This window comes from Hoplias malabaricus, chromosome 13 (assembly GCF_029633855.1).
Source record: "Hoplias malabaricus isolate fHopMal1 chromosome 13, fHopMal1.hap1, whole genome shotgun sequence".
Lineage (NCBI taxonomy): Eukaryota > Metazoa > Chordata > Actinopteri > Characiformes > Erythrinidae > Hoplias > Hoplias malabaricus.
In genome coordinates this window covers 6,128,872-6,150,744 of record NC_089812.1, presented here as the reverse complement: position 1 = coordinate 6,150,744, position 21,873 = coordinate 6,128,872, and the positions used below count along the sequence as shown (strand labels likewise).

At 42.8% G+C, this 21,873-nt stretch overlaps 1 long non-coding RNA gene across 1 annotated transcript in view; it reads left to right on the top strand.

Moving 5' to 3' along the window:
* The first annotated feature begins 3,717 nt into the window (after positions 1–3,717).
* Positions 3,718–21,873, top strand: part of LOC136665451 (uncharacterized) — an 82,327-nt gene continuing 64,171 nt past the window's right edge. The window contains exon 1 of the long non-coding RNA XR_010795245.1: positions 3,718–3,792. This is a non-coding gene — a long non-coding RNA (uncharacterized lncRNA). The remainder of the gene's footprint in view (positions 3,793–21,873) is intronic.

Sequence of the window (21,873 nt, the reverse complement as noted above, 5' to 3'; positions counted from 1 at the left end):
ACCATGACCTCTGGGGTTTACATTATATTATATATTATTATTTTAGACCAAACATAGACAAACAGTCTAAACAACTTGAGTTATCTGCTGATCACTGTTCTCTGTGTTATAAATCCATACATTTATCTGAGTAATGGATTTAAACTACTCTGTGCTCCTCTGGTCATGAATAGCATTGATAGTTGAACATAATCACATATCCCCACTGTCCATCTCCGTGTGTGTGTGTGTGTGTGTGTGTGTAGCCAATAGAACTCTTCTAAAATGACTCTGAATTAAACCTTTTACATCAACTTCCATTAAAAGATAATTATTTTCTTCTTTAAAATCACTGTTTTGACTCCTTTTTAATCTTGGAGACACCAATGTGTCTACTTCTGCTACTGGAAGTCAAATTTACTCTGAACTCTGAATGTGCAGAAGCCCAAAGACATACACGACCACCAGGTGGCACTGTGGCTCCATGCAAACAGGGTTTATGTGCAACGACTAAGTGCCTTCAAGCAGAGTCCAGCCTTGCTCTTGCTCTATGGAGTAATGATTGTAGACTGGTGCTATTATCTTCTTATTGCCCCTGTCATTGGGAACTCATCTGCCTTTGAAGATCAAAGTGGCCCATCCGGCTCTTTGAGTACCGCCACAGATAACCGTAATGTGAACTTCAAATAGGACAACCATGCACAGCATGCATCTGTTGGCCTCTTATGACCGCTCCCCATCTGCCCTGCAGTTACACAACTTTCTTTTAGATTCAAATGCATATCAAATATTATTCAGCAACTGTAGGTTATACCTGTCTACGTGATCAAACCTTGTGCAGCTGAAAAGCTGTATCTACTTTAAAGAACACACTCTTTTGGAGCTGTACATTAGTTTAAGGCCTGGAACTAGGGGACCAAGGCAACACCAGTGTCCATGGGCAAGATCCCAAACGCTGCCTACCTGCATCTATAACATGAATTTAACTTCATGTAATTCGCTTGTAATATGATAAAAAACATCGGGCAAATGCTGTAAAAAAAATACAAAAGCACGGTGCAGCCCTTTCCCTGGTTTTAAAGCGAAGCCAGGATGGGAAGATAAGGTTTTTGCTCATTTCAGGATATGAGTGTGCCCTGTGTAGCAGAAGACGAGAACACGGAAACTCCTCGAAAAAGCAGGCTCTCATGTGGCATGTGGCCAAATAGGCTAAAGAGGGCGGAGCTAGCAGCACATGTGGCCTGCTCTAGAGCCAGGTTGGGCTGCCTGATTGGGTGAAGGTAATCTGGGTCCAAACAATGCTAAGTGCTCTCGCAGGTGTGGTGCTGGACTTTGCTGTGTCTGTAAGTGAACGAATAAGAACATTGGTGACTGGTGGCATGTGCTCTTACTGTCAAAGGTTTGTGGTGCTTAGCGCTATAAAACAATCACATTTACTGTCTGTTTGCACTAACTTACCACGTTAAATTTAAAGTTGTTTAAACTTGTCTTTGCAAAAACTCAAGAGCAGAGCCAACTTTTGAAGAAGTACAATGACCATCATATTTTGTTTCCTTGCTTTAAACATTACAAGTGTTAAACCGCAGAACTCCTCAGAATAAAAGCATGCCTTGTACAATCATTTGCAAAAGAAAACAATGGCAGAACTTCAAATGTCTCCCTGCAGTCTTTGATGTGCCCTCCGCAGGTCATAAAACAATGACTTATGTCAAGTCGATGTTTCTTTTAATTCTGTTCATCCTTTTTTTTGTTAAATTATTTCTGTTACGTCCCCTACTGTGTGTTCATGTACTGTCCCCTTAAAAACACACAATAAAATCTGCTACATGGAAGCAACATGGAGGAGAACCTAAACACAGAGGCCATCCGAGCAACTCCAGCACCTTGTAACAAAGCGAAATGCTGTGTTGTCACTTGGACATGTTTTGACTCTAGTGAAGATGACGCTGAGCTTAAAGTAGAAATAACGAACAAATGTAAACACTGGTGGTGTTTTTATTTATTTTTTTATTTTTGGTCTGTAGGCACAGACCTGAAGCAAGTCACCTAATGTGAACACTGCATGGCTCATAAAGAGTGTTGGGCAAGCTCACAGCTTATTTACAGCACTGTCCTGTCAGTGAACTATGAGCGTTAAACAAAAGCCAAATTATAATTCATTATTCATAATCAAGGTAAAATGTTCAATTAACTGTGACATTGATTGGTGTCATATCGCCCAGCGCCACGTTTAAGTCTGACTCTGATGAACCGAGTGTTCTTTTTATCGATGGCACTGTTATTGCCGTATGTTCACCGCTGTTAAAAATTTGAGGACGGTGTCGACTGATGGATCAGTCAGGGTTTGGTTAACGATGTCTGTTTACAATGAGCTGTGAAATGAATTGTGGATCTTGAGACAGAAGAGTTCTAAAGTTGAAGTACTAGCAGTGGGTGCAGTGAATCTTTTTTGAAAAGCCTCTTTTTCTTGGCTTTTGAGCCCAACCCTCCTGCAGTTTCACCCAGCACTCCCGCCTCTGCAGCCTCTTTGCTGATCGTCCTTGAGTGGGGCGTCATTATCTGTTTTGAATTGAAACTCTAACTAGAGCTATCGTATGAGTTTTCTCTGGGGGGCGGGGGGGGGGGGGGGCACAAAGGGAGAGGAACTGATTTTCATTTCAGGGGGCCACTGTAAGTAAACACCAAGCAGCTCTCAGAGCTCCGCATACTTGAACGCCGACCAAATTTGCTTTCAACAAATCAGATTTGGTGTGATTTAAAACGCTTAGTTATGCAGGTTCCTGCCTTCAGGGATTATGGGGCAAGAGAGAGAGAGAATGAGGCAGGGAGGGAAGGAGGGAGGAAAAGGAGAGAAAGGTTCTCATGAGGCTTTGCTGCACATTTCAGTTTCTGCCAAGAAGCCCCGCTGTATGTGTGTTACTGTAGGCGTCGACGTTATAATAGTGCCAAGTATCAGTGGGGGGGACGGCAAGAAAATGTCCCATCGGGCCAATCAGAGCTCTGAATCTAGCACTCTCCAGCCAATCCGAGCATGGCACACATGCAAAACTGGTTGTTCTGTGGATGTGAGCCAATCCCAAGTTTCCTACTTTGTCGTCACTAGACAGGGTTATCAAAGTCCTCCCAAATGAAAGCTTATCGCTTAATTACAGGCAAATCTGAAAGCGAGTGCTCCAGTCTAGGGCAGCGGGCATTGTTTTTTTTCCGTATGGGGATTTTAATAGCATTTCACTTGGGCAAATAACCATTAAAAATAAATAAATACACAAATAAAACCTCAGTGCACTCCTTGCACTTATCAGAGAGATATAACCCTCAGTGGTTTCATCATTAGATGCATGATTCCTACCACCAGAGTCACACATGTTAGAAAAATGTCAGCAGGGTTTGATGTACAGGCTCGCACCTGAGTGAAGAATTTTGGGCCTCACTATTTGGGCAAGTTGGTACAGCTGCTGTAGGATGGCATTGCTTTTGGGTCCCAGCTTAAGTGTGTGTGTGTGTGTGTGCTGAGGTGACTGTTGTTGTGTCTTGCTGGTTAATTTTTAAACTGCCAGGCTCTACAGTAATGACAGACCAGCCTGGAGTTACTACTGTACTTTATGGTACATGGTACTTTATGGTCATTTTATGAAGAAAACCATGTATCTCTTTTTTTTTCTGTGGATCGGTGCCTAAAATGCACTGATGTTTTGATAAATGAAGCCATATTTGTGCCTTTTGTGCTCTAATTTTTCTTCAGGCACATGTTTCCAGATGGAAAGTATCTGTAGAAGTTAGAAGATGGGACTGCTCCTACTCCTGCTCACATTAGTAAGTCAGGACTACTTTGTATTCAAAAACAAAAACAGCAGTGGAGTTCTGTTATTGTCAGTGTCTGTTTTCCTTTTCACAAGGAAACATGCCACTCAGATTAATGGCGAACTGTCAGGAGCGGCAGCTCTTTTATGAGAGTCTTTCAGCAGGCATGGCTGCTGTTTCAGCTAGCCTCTTTTAATGGGATTAGTCTGTTCCCCTGCCACACAAACACACATTGACCTCCCTTTTCACAGCTGATCTGCCCAGCTGCGAAGCATCGTTAGATTAGAAGTCCCACCCGAAATCCCAATCAAAGACGAGCTGAACAACCTTCAGAAGACCTATGATTCAATGATGTATCAACTCCTGCACATTACCTCTCTCAGTCTTGGCCATTGGACTCTCAAACAGAGAGCATGGCCCTTTTTATGGAAAGCAATAATGCAGTATCCAGCTGAGCCTGAGAAACTATCCCTAACTTAAAAAAAAAAAGATGTAATTTCAGCATCCACCTTGGAGTTGGCGCTGGGGTCTGGTTCCACTTTGGATCATGTCATAGCATCGAGGTTAATGGACATACCGTTACCGTTTCTTGGGTGCTTTTGTTATGAATCACTTATGGATGTATATTCTGAAAGCATTCAGGGGAAGTCTCAGTGGTAGAATGGAAAATCATCTGTTCTGGTTCTGGCTCGAACCAGTGTCTAGGGCCATCGAGGATTGGAAGGAGAAGGTTGCAGGTAAGGCTCTCGCATCTAGGCCTAGTCCAAATGCATGGCGCCATTGCTGGACAAGGCTGGCTATGTGCTGTCCCCAAGAGCCCACACTGTATCCCAGCCCGGATGTGGGCCTTGGGTCGGAGTTGGACAAGTGGAAAAACTTAGTGGCCCAAATTAATTTTTGTTCATACCACTCACACCTATCAACATTTAATGGCGCTAAAGCAAGTAATCGCCAGTGCCATCACCCCTTGGGTATCTGTGTCCTCTCTGCCCTCCGTAGCAATGCCAAGTTGGAAGAGGTGGCAAAGACGGGCTAATAAAGTGCACATGGTTTTTATTGTGCGAGAGGCAAGGCCCCTTATGAAATCCCGCTCCAACAATAAAGGCCAGTGATCTGCTCTTTTCTCTGGGTCTGGGTTGACTGTGTACTTTTCAGGGGCATGGTAAAGGCCCAGAGGATCTTAAACCTGAATCCAATTCTTAAGGCTATGTTCAAGGCTGAGTTCCTTTCTGCTTTGTGTTAGGTGTCCTTTATTAACAAGGCCAGAATAAATTTGAGCATGGACTGTTGAGTCCTTGACTGGAACCATTTTTGGAAGACACTTGTTCTGTGGTAAATAGGGCTGCCAACCACCCCATAAAACAGGGTTTTTCGAACCATGGGTCATGACCTTTGTGTGGGCCATGAGCCAAAATAATGGGTTGCATAATGATAATAATAATTAACAAATAAATAACCCAGAAACTTTAACAGGCAAATAAACACACAATGGATATGTACACAAACACACCACTGCACAAGCTTTCATTTTGTATTTCTGAGGTTAGACTGTTAAGACGACTCCTGAGAATGCACTTCTCACTGGTCATCAGTCAAATGGATATGGCGATAATTTTTTCGCAAAAGCCAATTGCACAACCAATTTTGATGTCAGTCACTCACCGTAAGCCAATCAGCAGCCAGCATTAACGATCCACATTTAGTTCTGCAGCCAATGGATTCACAGCCCCTCTTACAGGGCTTAGTTTTGCAGTGGAAGGCGACAGGTCAGTGAGCTGAAACACTGGGGAACTTAAATATCTACGACTGTAATATTAAAACACTTTTTATAATATCTAGATTGTGTTTCCCCACCGTTTGCTAGCTCTGCAGTCTGTTTGTGCTCTGAAAAATGGTCTAATGTGTTTACAGGTAAACAAGCAAAGAAATAAATAATTAAGTTTGATTACGAATTAAAAAACAGATACGATAGACTTTGTCTCTCTGCTCATGGCACAAGAGGCCTCCAAACATTGAAGATCATGAAAAGAAATGAGGTTATTGCTTTATTCCTGCTCCATAGGTGGGTGAAATTGACTTATTTTTCATATTTCAGGTCATTTAGGTAGGTACCCACTCTAAATTTCAGAGAATAAATGTATATGAAATACAAATGGTATTTAAAAAACTGTAATTGGATCATTAGGTGGTTATGTTTCCACTGAAGAAGGAATCGGATGTCAGTTCCTCATAAGAAAACAGCAATAAAGTGTTAAATCATTAGACTAAATATGGCTAATACAACATAAAACGTATTTCCATTGATTTGATGTAGGTTACCATGAAAATATATGGATATAAAACTTAAATAGTGTAACATAATGAGTAATAGACTGTGTTTTAAACCTCATAGACCTATAAGATACTTTCACTCAGTATCTCTGTAATTAATGACCAAATTATAATAGTGCAATAGTTTTTAAAGTTGGTAAAGCATTGGCGAAGTACAGACTGTTCCTTTTCTTTGTATTTGTATTCATTTGGTTTGTAATCAATAGAATCACACTTAAGAACTACTTCTGAGGAGAATATTAAGAAGAGTGACTGCAGTGGAAAATTATATACAAGTTTCTCCTGATTGTGATTGGCTTGAGTAATAAAAAATGTGATTCACAACAATCTTAGCACCTTCTGTTTCTTGGTTCCTACATTGGTTACCATTACAGCCCCGGTCCAGTCCAACCCTGGTGTTAAAAACTGTGACTTCTTTTTCAGAAATGTCTAATCAGATGTTTAGCCATCAGCCAGCTCCGCGTGATTTGGAGCATGCAGCACTTATTAATGGGTTCAGCCCAAATAGGCAGCAACCAGAAAACCTGAAGTTCCTAATTCGGCAATGCAGAGTGTGAATATGCATGTATGCAAGTGTTTTATCGACTGAAGCCAGTGTGCTAATCACCCAGCTCAAATTCTACAGCTCTACACCATCAATTAATGACACTGGAATAAGATGAGCCCAAAATATTTGCACATTCTGTAAGAAGCAGAGAAGAATGTAGGCGCCGGCTGCAAGGAGATTAAGCACTAATTAAGAGTCTCCAACGCCATGACGGATTGGCAAACTCTGTATTGGCTTCGTCATGGAACAAAAATCTTTCTGATTTAACTCTGATGAAAAACCAAAAAACAAAAGGCCAGAAGGAGACAGCACATCAAAATGGATTATTTTCTCAAAGCTCACAAGGAAGAAACACTGGGAAAAATGGATGTCAAGGCCTTTTCCCAAAGACTTCCCGAATGTATAACTTGGCAATCGGACCACGTGTTTGTTATTGTTCAAATTCTTGTGAAATGTAACAGAAAACACATGAGTTGAAGCTCAGAAAAAGACTGAAGTGTCTTTAAAAATTAGTTTGTGGGGTGAATTGGTGGAATTGGTACCATCCGTAGGGCCTTTGCAGAGTCCCATTGTAGGGTTGGTTGGCATTAGTGGTTTAATGGATCACAAAACTCAGTTCGGATCAGATCACTGGTTTTGAGTCATGGATCAGATTTTTTCTGCCACCTGTGTCATATTTATGCAATTTACTCAATTACTATACTTTTTTCATCTTGCACAACATTTATGTGACTTATTGTAGCCTTATTTTCATTCTTTGTAGTAATATATCTCTACTATTTAACATCTGTATGTTGGTCTTGTCTTTTCTGTACTACGCTGCTGTTAAACACTAATTTCCCTCTGGGATCTATAAAGTTATCTATCTATCTGTCTATCTATCTGTCTATCTATCTGTCTATCTATCTATTAGTCTATCTGTCTGTCTATCTATCTATCTGTCTGTCTGTTAGTCTATCTGTGTGTCTATCTGTCTACCTGTCTGTCTGTCTATCTATCTATTAGTCTATCTATCTATCTGTCTATCTATCTATTAATCTATCTGTCTGTCTGTCTTTCTATCTATTAGTCTATATATCTGTCTATATATTAATCTATCTATCTATTAGTCTATCTTCTGTCTGTCTATCTATCTATCTGTCTATCTATCTATTAGTCTATCTGTCTATCTATTAGTCTATCTGTGTGTCTATCTGTCTACCTATCTGTCTGTCTGTCTATCTATTAGTCTATCTATCTATCTGTCTATCTATCTATTAATCTATCTGTCTGTCTGTCTTTCTATCTATTAGTCTATATATCTGTCTATATATTAATCTATCTATCTATTAGTCTATCTTCTGTCTGTCTGTCTATCTATCTATCTGTCTATCTATCTATTAGTCTATCTATCTGTCTGTCTGTCTGTCTATCTATCTATCTATCTATCTATATACAGTCTATATTTAATATCTATTTATATACTTGGCATGAGCAACGTATTGGAGATGATTGACTGTTTTCAGCATTAATATAAAGGCAGTTATCTTCTGAAGAACAGAGCTGTGTTTAAAAACATGATGTGGATAAATGAGGCCGAGATCCATGCTTCCTTTAATGTTTACGTATGCGTTGTGAGTGTGAACAATGAGCAGGTCCCCAGTTTGGCGGCCACCATACACAGTGACATCACCAGGGACCCATGGATATGAGTCTCCACGCGTCACACAGATTGAACCAGTGCAGCGCGCTCGATAGTATTTTGGATTTCATGGCACAAAGTTTATAATCTATCAAATTACTTTATCCACACGCTCTGTTCACAGGACACAGCTGCTCAGTCCGTATGTTTCCACCCACACACAAATGTTAAGCCTTTATTGATTGGTTTTGTCATACCCTGATGGGAAAGTGGTTTAAAAGCATAAAAGTTTTTGAGAAGTTTTGTTAGTAAATTTAATCCTTATTGTACCTGCTTCTGAGCTCCTGAGGTACAATTAAACACTGCTCCGTCTGCACCAGTAGCTACCCCAGTGAGGTTAAACCCTCTTTGTCTGCTTCAGGAGGTATTCCAGTGTGATTAAACCCCACTCTCCCCACACCACAAGCTACCACAGTTGGATTAAACCCTGCTCTGCTAACGAAACCAGTGCAAAACGCCCCTTGGAGGTTGAAAGTATACAAAAACATGATACAGCCCGACCCAGTCACATGGATACACCCAAGAGCAAACCGTGAAAGTTGTTCATCTTTTAAACAGCAACTTCCCTGACACTGATTTGGCTTGGACCGTATCATCATAAACTGCGGTGTTTAGCCCAAGTATAAAAGCTCAGCAAAGCCATAAAGACAACTTGCGATGTCTGGACGTCTGTAACACTGGGCCATTAAGCCATAAACCACAGTATTACTCTACATTGTCTGGGTACAATCAAAGAAAGGCAGCGAAAGATGAATCGAGATGGTTTGGCTGCTGTACATTCATAAACCTGAACGAGAGCTTCTGCGTTCCTCCTGTAAAACAAATTTCCCTGACACACACACACACACACACACACTTTCTGTTGGCGCGGCCCATGGCCAGAGCCCTTGGCAACACTCGCTCATTTGTGGTATGAGTTTGACGTCACAAACAGTTCAATTAGATTCCTTGAATGGTTTGTGTTTTCCTTCGCTCTTTGGCTTGTGTACTGTGTTTTCAGTTAGTGCTAGTGAGCTGAAATGTGTTGAAGAAGAGGGATCATTTGTGAAGGCCCCTGTATTCTCCCTGTACACTTGTCTTTGTCTGAGGTAATGGCACTGTTGCAGTGTATTAAAAATGACTGTTGTCATGTTATTTAACAGAATGTGTCCTAAAAATAACGTAGTTTGAAAATTGATTTATTTGTCACTGCATTCGTTATGAGCTCCTTCAAGGAAAAAGTGCTGCAAAAGGATGTGCATCGATTGATCTGCTTTTGGGGCTAATATTGCATCCAAAATATGTGTGAGTTTTGGTTTAAATGACACAAATGTGTGAATTTTCGTGTGTGAAAAAGCAGTTTCAGTCAAAGCACAATCACACACCAAAAATAAACAGTGCTCAAAAAACGAGAGAGGAACAAGCTCCCAGCGACATTCGAGAAATATCCCAGCTTTAACACTGGAGCGTATTTACAGCACAAGCCTCGTCACTGAACTACGAGTCGAAAATACAAACACAAAACAATCGTTCATTAATCATAATTGTGGTAAACGTACAATTAATTGTGATATTGATTTGCGCTCATATCGCCCAGCACTATCATATGACTAAATGGGTCACCATAGCTGGGCATCATCGTGTCTCCACTTCCTGTATCTGCCTTTCCAAAGTAAAGCCCTCTGTTGTGTGGATCGACTTGATTGTCCGATACCTGATCCAGCTAATTTTGTTAGCATCAGACCAGTACATCAGCCACATCAGCGTTTCGAGTTTTCATCAGGCTTGTTTTCTCTTGTGATCTAGGGTTATGTTCTTTGTCGTTAACTTTGCTGAGCTCTCTATTGTTATGTCTCGATTCTATTCTTCCTTTGAGGGTGTTACTTACTTTCTGCGTTCTATGATCGGTGACAACTGTATTGACTAAGCAACACTGCCCGGGATGATGGCACTGGGCCCAGACCTCGACATGTTCATAAATAAACGTGCTGCTGGCTCTGCCCCATGGTGATGGCTCCCGTGTGTTTACGTTCCAGACCAGAGGAGGCCCCTCTGTCCATCTGTGCCCTCTGTCTTTCTCTTAGTTTCTCTCCCTCTTTCTCCCTGGATTTCTCCCTCCCTCTCGCTCAGATGGTTCCAACATGTGTTTGTGGGTACTGTTGGAGTTTGTTTCTGCCTCCATAAGCCATTATCACCACATCCTCCTCTCCAGATGTTCCTAGGTCTGGATGAGACTCGGTGAAAAGGGCCAGGCTCTTGGTGCAGACCCTTCCTCTGTCTCTCTGTGTCTTGCTGTGTGCGGTTAGGGACTGCTTCCACTGGCTGTCTCCTGTCCTCCCTTAAGCCTCATGGTATAGTTATGAGCTGCGGTCAGAGAATAAGATCCAGGCGGTCATCGGTGTAGGTACAAATCGCTAATCAGAAAACAATACGACGTGTGCTTTGTGGCCTCGTCTCCTCTTTCCCTCCTCTGTCTTCTCACCTCTCCCATCTGCTGGCCGAATGCTTATCCAAGCAAGGAAGAGTGAGATGTGAGTTTATTTACTTTCCTTCATTGTGGGCTTTTCTTCCGTGTCTCTTTTCATATGGGAGCCAGGCCATTAAAACTAACGAACACTTATTAACATGGAGTTGGATCCTTCTCGTCTGTGCTGTGGAAAGAAAAAAAAAAAGAGGAATTATTCTGTTTGTTTGAGTCTGGTCTGATTCCTCAAGCACCTTGGAACAGTAAAATAAGCCAACCTTCGCAGGGGCTTTACTGGCTTTGTTGTAAATATAATCGGACCCATGAATGCCCCATGGAGATCTTTCACAAGCGGTCCTGAGATACGGGTGGTCTTTATATTAACACTTAGAGGGAGAAAGCGGGAAAACAGCTTGTGTATATTGCAGTGTCACAAATGTTGCTTGCAGAATTCAGGTTTAAATAACCGTTCCCAGAATCCATCCTGTGAGAACCATTTGTCACGATGCCTCATGTGCTTTTGTTGTTTAGCTTGCCCAAGTTCGGGAAAACGAGGATGCTCTGGCCGGTCCATCCTTTAGGCTTTGGCTGAAATAAAACACTGCGATGTGCTCTGATCAAGACATCTGCTGTGCAAATGTGAGTCCGAATAAAGAGGAGGAGAAGGGGGATCCCCTCTGCCACCACTCAAAGCTGTGTGATGTTTTCTGACGTTAAAGCTTCTTGACATCTCTAATAAGGTGTTTTTATTTCTGAAAAAAAAACTAAAAGGAGCCAAAGAGCCGGCCTCGGGGCTCATAAAGGCAGCAGGAGGCTCTCTTCTGTGGCGCTGCAGCGATTCACTTGTTTACACCGAGGCTAATCTCAGTGAAACCTAATGCAGCGTGAAACCTGGACAGTGCCGTTTCACCCCGGATGAAGTGGTGGAAGCTTTGCTGATACATGAGGTTTCTTTTGCTCTGGATCTGTGTGGATTGGGACCACTGTTATAAAACATAGGGCGAGGCCTAGGGCTCGGTGGTATGCTAAGAATCACTGTATATGTGTATACACTTACTCACACACACACTGACTCTATTCCATTATCTAACTTATATATTTTAACTGTATAAAATATAACCTATACCTTTTATATAGGTTTGGCACCTATTCTAGTGTTATTCTAGTGTTAGAAAAATATTTGAATAAGAGCTTTGGGTGCTGCAGGGTCAATAAATTAAATAATTCATGTATTGGTAAAATACTGCGTAATATAAACAGTCTTTATTGTGCAAACTACATTATAGTACGTACAGAACGTGTGTGCGTATAAAGTCTCCACATGTTTACTACAAATCCAAATTATATCACATGATTTAGTCTTTAAAACCTCAACTATAAAAAGAAAGTGCAGAAACCACAGGAAGATCTGCATTTTTCAACTCCATTGCAGTGGAGCAGGAAGCCCAGGTGTGTGTGTGTGTGTGTGTGTCAGAGAGAGAGAAACTTAGTAACCACACCCTACTGACCCAAGCCCCCAATGCTCAATATTGCTATTTGCTGCTTTGTAATTTCCTTGCTGTTGCTGCTGAACTAAAAGAACACGGCTCCTTTATTAAAGATCCCTCTCTAACATCGTAATCAGAGTTAGCAGTGTGTTCATTTTAAATTACACGTGCTAAGGCAGCCCTTTTTGTGTTAGCCTACTGTCGCTAGCCACAGGAGTAATGTCCACTGCAAGGATCTTTTTCTGCTGAAAGTTCTTCCGGAAGTTTCAAAAGGTTGTTTTGCCCTTGGACTCCAAACAGGTGCCGGATTGGCCCGTAGTAAACCGGACCCTGCTGCGACGTTTCAGTGGTCTGTGTGCGGGTGTTTTGTGCTGGGAAAAGGGAGATGGTGAATAGCATATTAAAGTGTGTGTGTGTGTGTGTGCTCCCCCTGCAGAGCCCTTTGTATTACATAAAGTTCTCCAAACAGCTCTGTCATTGTTGTGAGAAGGAAAGGGCCCTTTCTTCTGATGCTGGTGGTTTTGAATATGATATGTGCGTACGGAAAGCGTGGTCAAATAAACAGTGTGTTGGGTTACACTGTCTGTACCAATCTGTCAAAAGTGGATGAGGCTCAATTTTCATCTGCTCCCCCCTCCCCCTTTACTGGAATTTCCCTGGAATTGGAGTCTGCCATTTCTACACTGTTTTTACCTAATGAGATATTTCCAGTGCCTTATCCCTTAATGCACCTTTGTTTGAGGCATGTGACCTCCCGTGGGACTAAAGGGTGAAGAGAGAGGGAGAAGACATAGGGTCTGAGAGAACAGGGCCAGAAACGGTGAAGTGATTGACTGTAACTAGAGGAAGCGTGTAATCATTCATTTGCTGTGAGATGTCAGAGGAAGAGAGACGCCTTGGTGAAGACTTGTTTCTCTGATCGCTTGTTCTCTAGGTGTGTGTTGGGAAGATGGGAAAGCTACCTGTGGCCTTCTGTGCCCTTCTTGAGGAAGCTGACACACGTGCAACCAAGGAATATGGCACCTGTAACAAAATCCAGATAATGGCAGTTATTCAGCAATTCTCAGCTTTCATTGTGACCGAGGTGGAGAGATTCCTGGACAAGGCTCGACAGATCAGATTTGCACTGGTCATTCTGAAGGCCCATTTATACTTCAGCACTGAGTCGACGCAGAGCTCTACACCATTGTGAGCGTTTTTTATTCTGCGTTGGTGTCTGTTTCGCTCTGCAATTACACCTCCACACCACTAGGGGCTGAGTCTCAAATATTTACACGCTGTAGTAGACAATGTAGTGGTGTGGTAATATTACTTTTATAAATTGTTAAAGTGCACTTTGTAGGGAGTAGGGCACTGTTTGGGACAGAGCAGGGTTTTTTCCCACATTGTCCCACATCTCTTTGAGTTATGTTTTCGTCCCGGAAACGTACACATTTTTCCTTTGTTCTACATTTTTATTGGTATCTCTACTGTCTGTGTCTCTGTGTGTGGAGGAGAGGAGCTCATGTTCCTGCACTTCTTCCGTTAGATATAAACAATGTCCGTCCATCTACTGACCAATCACATCAGGGTACAGTGTAGGGTCCGCATTGACGCGTTGTGAGTCGGATAAAAAAAGATTTTACAAACTAGTTTGTGCTGGACGTCTGCATTTCATTGTGATTGACACGTCTCTCTGGCCAATCAGTGCTCTGTAAGGTTTACACTACATGGTTTAGTCTCTGCTCACTTAGAAAAAATAAAAACACAAAGAAAAAATAGACAAAAATGGAAATACAGAAAATCAGAGTAGAGCCAAGTTGAGTAGAGTAACTACCAGTCAGTGGAAAAGCGCTAATAATAAAGCCATATTGCTGTTTCTCAGTTTTCCAGAATGATCATCGTCGTAGCTAGGAGGAGGAGGACTGTTCAGTGTGATGCTTGCTCTTTAGTTTAAGAACATAAGTGTGGTCAGATGCTTGTGGGAAACTCAAAGTCCTTAAAGGTAGAGAATAAAACAAGATGTTGCCTTTTAGGCCACTGGTTCTGCACCTACTGTGACCAGAAAGCTGTGGTCATTAGGCAGTTTTGACCCCTCCACCTGGAGGCCCAGTATACTGGTTCTGTTGGATACTTACCCAAAGTTCTCCTACCCTCGTCTCCAGTCAGTATGTGTTACTCTTTTTATAAGGCTTTATATTCTGACATGGTGCAACTCAGTTCATTTATGGCATTCGGTTTTACATCCTGTGTATTTGCTAAGTACACAGTGGCTAGAGCACTGTAAGCAGCTTAACAGGAACTTAGAGCAAAGTATTTCAACTGGAACTGTACCTCACTGCATACTGTCCTGTGTGTGTGTGAGCTTTCAATGGTTATAAATGAAGTCGGGTCAGTGTTGGAGGAAGTGGAGGTTCTTCTCTGTGGGGTTCTTCCTGCGCTTGGACTCATGGGAAAGGTTCTCCGATAGTGCCAGATAAGGCAGGGTTTGTGTTGGAGTGTTCTCAAAGGCTCTCTCTCTTTCCTCATCTCACATCTGAAGGGATATTTATATCCAGATGACAGGAAGGTAGCCTAATGTGTCCGAAGTGTCCAAGCCGTCCAACAGAACCCCGAAAAGCCCATTTCCAGCTTTGTTTTTCTTTCTATCTTTTTACTTTTTCCATTTTTTTTTTGTGACCTGTAGGTGGTTAATCTCCAGCAAGTTGCACTGACCAGTCATTAAGCTGCTTAAGTGGCTGAAACAGGATGTTTGTAGTTGGGCGGAACATGTGAAATACTGTACAATAAAGCAGGCAGGGGGATGCATCAGAATGAAAGAATAATAGAATTGGGTTTCAGAGCGGATTCCCCAGCTGAGCACGGTGGGACTGGAGTTGTTTGTGATGTCACGCAAATACAGAGCCATAAAACTGTCTCCACTGCGGAAGGTTTGCTGTGCTTCAGGGGTCTGTATAGTTCAGGCTGGAAGACAGGGGCTGTATTAAGGTTGTGAAAATACCAGAACGCCAATTTCAATATCAGTGCTATAATACACAGAGAAATGTGTCTGGTACCAAATGTTCAAGGGATTGAACACAATATATTCTGTTCTCTCATTTCTAGATCATAAAAATAGAATCGAATTCTAGCTAAATATTTAAAACACCACCTCCATACCTCACACTTTCTACTGTTTATTCCTATGTGAAATATTCAGAGAGAAATTGAAAGATAAATCATTTTCTTTTCAGAATAAATTATTTATTATATATATATTTTTTTCTGAAACAGAATCTGAACAATATAAATTCTAGAACAACTTTTAATCTGCCTTTTATCCCTAGGCTTATGTTGGGATGTGTGGGTGGTGTGTGATCAGGACAAACGAGATGTAGAATGCAATACTGTAAAGTAATATATAACAGTTCTGTACAAGGTTTGGTGGAGACTGAAGAGTTAGATATTTAAGCTGGTAGCGTTGATAATTTGTAAAATTTTTGGGAAATTTATGATTATAGATTTTTAAAAAATGTGATATATTAGTTAATGTTTTGGGCATAACACTGACCAATTCAATACATGTATCTCCATAATAGCAGCGTTACAGGAGAAGGAAAAAAACTTTCTTAACTTTCAATGGAAATCAATGTAAAAAAGATTTTAAAGAAGTAAAAGTAAAGTTTTGGAGTGTTTCCATTGGTTGATTCATCATGCCATTTTTCCCAATGTGAAGGACAGCTGCTGTGTTCAAATGATGTAGTAAACTAAAAACGTACAACAATGGGGATACATGTGGATACATTGGACAGTGATGAAATTCCAAGATAAAAACTTAAATATGGATAAAAATTAAGCCAATGGATAAATCATTGAATCCATTTATTTTTCTCATTCTGTAATAAAAGTTTAAAATGAAAGAAATGAATGACCCAAAGAGACGCTGTCTCAGATAGCAGTGAATATTTGGCTAATTGTGGCCCACTGCGTTTCTCTTGTGGCCCACATTTGGCCCTGAATGATGCTGTTGATCATCTCATCTCAGCCACCATTGTGCTAGATGTCAGGTGTGTTGTGGACTCCTCTGACCTACACAACACGTGCCATACCCCAAGTCAAGCCCAGCTCATAAGGTTAGGCCTGAGTCCAGCACACACAACATTTGCGACAGTAACTGAGCTGCACAGACTATCGATTACGGGATTATGACTCTTAAATATAAAAGTGAATTGTTGTGTTGAAGATTGGCCAAAAGAAAATGTCGACAAAGCCCTAATTTGTATTTGATTTACTAATAGGTTCTTAATGTTTCAAGCGGTAACGATGCTTTTAGTGTCTTTTCTTTTTCAGATATATCCCTGATTTAAGACTTAGTTCAGGGTACACTTAGATATATGGTGAGATGTGAGGATTGCATTTGAATTGCCTTAAATATGCAATTATTCATTCATTCATTATCTGTAACCCTTATCCAGTTCAGGGTCGCAGTGGGTCCAGAGCCTACTTGGAATCATTGGGTGCAAGGCGGGAATAGACCCTGGAGGGGGCGCCAGTCCTTCACAGCGCAACACAGACACACATTCACTCACTCACTCACACCTATGGACACTTTTGAGTCGCCAATCCACCTACCAATGTGTTTTTGGACTGTGGGAGAAAACCGGAGCACCCGGAGGAAACACACGCGGACACAGGGAAAACACACCACACTCCTCACAGACAGTCACCCGCAGGAAACCCACGCAGACACAGGGAGAACACACCACACTCCTCACAGACAGTCACCCGAGCGGGAATCGAACCCTCCAGGTCCCTGGAGCTGTGTGACTGCGACACTACCTGCTGCGCCACCGTGCCGCCCCAATATGCAATTAATACATGGATATTAATGTAGTTCCACTGTGGGGCGGACAGTTTTTTTCCCAAGCTGACACTTAGCCCTGAGCTTAGACCTTTGGCAGCTTCTCCAGGATGTCCGTTGCTATTGGCAATGCTTTCTGATGATCATACCATTACAAAAGCTGTGTTTGCCCAATTGAAGACCTGTTTCAGCTATTGGTGCACCTTAAAGTAGCTGAATTTGTTCATTAAAATAGTGTCCTCAAACAGCTGGACATGTAATACAGTCGGCAGGACAGCGAGATCGAGCAGCCCTACAGCGTTAGAGAAAACATTGCTGTGAAGTATTGTTTTAATCAACCCATTGAAGCCCACTCTGTGCCTGTGGGTGCTGGGGGGTCTTTGGACTGCACTGACACTACGTTTTTGCACTGCCTCTGGAATGAGGAGCAGGCCTGGGTTGCTCTGAAGTTTGGGATTTTTGCCGTGCAAGCATGAAATGCTTTCTGTGTACAAAACAAATACTGCAAGCGCTGGGAACAGGCCCCATGCTGTTGGAGAAGGGGAGCAGAGAGGTGAAGAAGGGTGGAGGGGGGTGGGGGGTGGATGGGTGATGGGGAATGTAATTGGTGTATTAAGGCAAAGGAATTCAAAATAAAGTTAATCTCAGTCCACACCCCCTGTGCCGCTTGGAGGCTTCCAGTGAGCCTGCTCCATCTTGTTTAAAGACTCAAGGCAGTGAAACATAGAACGAGAGAGCGCTCACGTTACCACGCTTTAACACAATCAAGCTTGAAATTGTTATGAAAATCCTTCATCAGATAGATCATTGTGCTTGATAGATATCAGAGCTGAACCCAGTGAATTCATAATCAATTAATATTTTTGTGTTGCTTTTAAGCATCTTACAACAATTGAATCATGTTACAGAGTTCTGCCAAAAGGGTTGAGATATATAAAATATATAGTGTGTGTAGTGTAGGTTGCCCTACTGGGCAGGGAACACTATTCTGCTGCATGAAATTAATTCAGGTCTGTACAAACACAGATTACCTACTGTCTCTGACTTTACATCTACAAAGTGGACCACTGAGGTAGGTGTGTCACTCACTAACACACCACCACGTCAGTGTCACTGCAGCGCTGGGAATGATCCACCACCACATCACACCTCCTCTGTGGGGGTCCTGAGTTGGTGCTGATTATTGAAGAACAGGGTGGTAGGGGGCTAAGAGTTTATGCAGAGAAACAATGTAAAACTACAATGAGCTCAGTGTGGTCAGTGGAGCTGGGGGAAAGGAAGAATGGACTGTGAATGTAGAAACAAGGACGTGGTCATAATGTTGGATGTGGAGCTCCTACTAACCCACAAACCTGAAAAAAAAAAGATCAAACACCAGAGAAACAGGTGCTGAAACTGTTTGTGGTGTTTGATCCTTGTGGTATTTTGGCCAAAGCATTTCCCAGATCCCAGGCCTGTCTTAACTTTTGGAAGAAGGGCTTACATATATCGGTTAGCTTAATTGATAACACCACGTCTTACATGGAACAGACACGGGTTTGATTCCCCAGGCGGGAACAGTGCGCCTTCAATAAGAGCCCTAACACTACATTTGCCTACCTCTGTAACACTAAGGCATTCTGGATATGTTTGAAGTTTTGTTATAGGTTTTGGTACAAATTTCACAGTCCCAACATTATTTCAATGCAATGTCCGTCTTCCTTCGTCCGTCTCTGCAGGCAGTCGGGCAACTTCTGCTTGTTTTAGTCTGCCAAAATATTTCCATCATGTCCTCTTTGAATACTTGGAGGGAGAATAAAAACCAGAACTGTGAAATATTTCAGGTGGAATGGGTGGACTGCTGCCCACTCTGTTTTGCGGTTTGGGGTCGCGTGTGGTGCTGTGTGTTTTTGTAATGGAGTCGTACCCCCTTCTGGAGCAATATAGTTAAGACGTTTGACAAGGGCTGAGGTTGCAAAATGTAGACAAAATGGCACACAGTGTATATATGGCTACGTGTTGTGATTAGAGCTGTACAATGTCGTATTGTTCGCGATAATATCATCATTTTAAAAATCTATATTGTGATATTCTGACTTGTTCACGTAATGACTCAGCAACTATTGTGTTTTTGTTATTTACTGAGAAGCTTTAGGCGTCACAGTGGAGCAGCAGGTTGTTTCTCTGTCACAGCTCCAGGGTCCTGGAGGCTGTGGGTTCGAGTCCCGCTCCGGGTGACTGTCTGTGAGGAGTGTGGTGTGTTCTCTCTGTGTCTGCGTGGGTTTCCTCCGGGTGACTGTCTGTGAGGAGTTGGTGTGTTCTCCCTGTGCCTGTGTGGGTTTCCTCCGGGTGATTGTCTGTGAGGAGTGTGGTGTGTTCTCCCTGTGTCTGCGTGGGTTTCCTCCGGGTGACTGTCTATGAGGAGTGTGGTGTGTTCTCCCTGTGTCTGTGTGGGTTTCCTCCGGGTGACTGTCTATTAGGAGTGTGGTGGGTTCTCCCTGTGTCTGTGTGGGTTTCCTCCGGGTGACTGTCTGTTAGGAGTGTGGCGTGTTCTCCCTGTGTCTGCATGGGTTTCCTCCGGGTGATTGTCTGTGAGGAGTGTGGTGTGTTCTCTCTGTGTCTGCGTAGGTTTCCTCCGGGTGACTGTCTATGAGGAGTGTGGTGGGTTCTCCCTGTGTCTGCGTGGGTTTCCTCCGGGTGACTGTCTGTGAGGAGTGTGGTGTGTTCTCCCTGTGTCTGTGTGGGTCTCCTCCGGGTGCTCCGATTTTCTCCCACGCTCCAAAAACACACGTTGATAGGTGGATTGGAGACTCAAAAGTGTTTGTAGGTGTGAGTGAATGTGTGTGTTGCACTGTGAAGGACTGGCGCCCCCTCCAGGGTGTGTTCCCGCCAGGTAGGCTCTGGACCCACCGCGACCCTGACGTTCTTTTCTGAGATTGTGAGTGATCAGTGAGAGATGTCTTCATGTCACAGCTAAGTTGAGGCTGAATCCCTCAACTCTCTCTTTACACCCTCTGTAGGGCAAAGATAAAGGTTTGTGCACTCATGTAGTGCGTTGTATGTCAGAACTAAGTTTAGTCAACAAAATGTTTCAGGTTTTGTGCAGTATTATTAGTTTTACTCTCTGTGATGTGCACTATGAAGGGAGTATGGTTGTACATGGGACATTGCCCAATCTCTGTTGCTGACTGACACTCAGAGCTCTGTTTAAAATCATGATGTTGTGGTGTATAAATGTTGACAAAAACAATAAAACAATTTAAACATCAGAGTTTTTATATTGGTTGTGTGTTTGAGTAATGAGTACATAATGTGGTGGCTACTCTACCCAGTGACAGTAAACAATTGGTTGCTACGTGGAGACCATACAAATCAGTTAGCCATAAAATATCTCGAGCGGGTGTATAGTTCCATAGCTTAAGATAACATTGGTCCTCCTGGAGTTCACTGCTGTCCCTGTGGCATAACAGAAACTGTCGGAATGGTTGGGAGTCCAGTTTTATCCCCTTAGTTTCTCATCCTGAAAGGCCACTCTGTTTTGGTGTGGGACAAGCTGATTAAATATAACTACATGGGCAGTGTCTGCCCGGCTACTCCCAGTGGTGAAGGGTCTAGTGTGTTCTACCCTTCAGAATTGGTATGAGGCGGCGCAGCAGTGTTACTGAGCTTACCTAAGAAAGCACAGGCCGGATCACCTTTCTCCAGAAGTAGGAAACAAGAATTGGAGGGTTCCTGTTGCCAGGCCCCTCTTTCCTCCTGGTGCGACATGGGCCTAAATACAAACCATGTGTCCTCATGTCGCACTGCCTGGCCGGCCGCTGCCCCCCGCCGCAGCTCCTGCCCACCTCCAGCGGCGGCCGAGGTGGATCCATTTCACCGCTGCCTCCTTGTGTTCTTAGCAAACCCTTCTGCTCAGCCTCTCTAGGGGGACGGCTGGCTTAATTGGCTGTGTCTTTCAAACGTCCGGCCTCGAAGAGACAGCCCCTACCCTCGGAGGGCCTTCAGAAGAGGTTAAAGTCAGGGCTTGTGTGATTGGGTCGGTACAGTAGCCCACCTCCAAGGTCAAAGATCATTTCCCGTTTGGAATAAAAAAAAAAAAAACAGGTCCCTAGCTGGTTTGCAGCACTCTCATCTCTCTCTCTCTCTCTCTCTCTACCTCTCTTTTTAGAGGAGGTTTTTATTCTTGCACATACTGTATTTCTGTCCTGTCTCAGTTTCTCTCCTCTCTGGTCTTTCATAGTCCCTGTGTCTGTCCTCTCTTGCTTTATTTCTCTTTTCTCTCTATTTTCTCCTCTCTTCCCCTTTTTTTCCTCCTGTTTGCCTTTCTTCTGTTTTTCATTGCCTCACACTTACTATTTCTCTCCTGCCTCTTTTTTCTTCCTCTCCATTTCTATTTCCCTCACAGTTTTCTTCTCTCTATCTCTCTCTCTCTCTGTCTCTCGCTCTCTCTGTCTCTCTCTCTATCTGTCTGTCTCTCTCTCTCTCTCTCTCTCTCTCTCTCTCTCTCTCTCTTTCTCTCTCTCTCTCCTACTCGCTACTTGCTCTTGTATATTATCATCCACCACAAATTGAAAGTGCTCAGTACTCGTCAGTAACGTAAGGAAAGTAATACATTCGCTCGGTGACATTGTGGACCCTCAACAGTTAAAACGTTCTGCGCACCACCGCCGAAAACACACTGAAATTCTAATCTGTCAGCACTTGACATACAGATTTATTTGCTCTTGAAGAGAGGGAGGGAGGGGAAGAGGGCGGGAGCAGTGCAAACCCAGGCTCGTGTTCTTGAGAGCCGTCACATGTCCACAG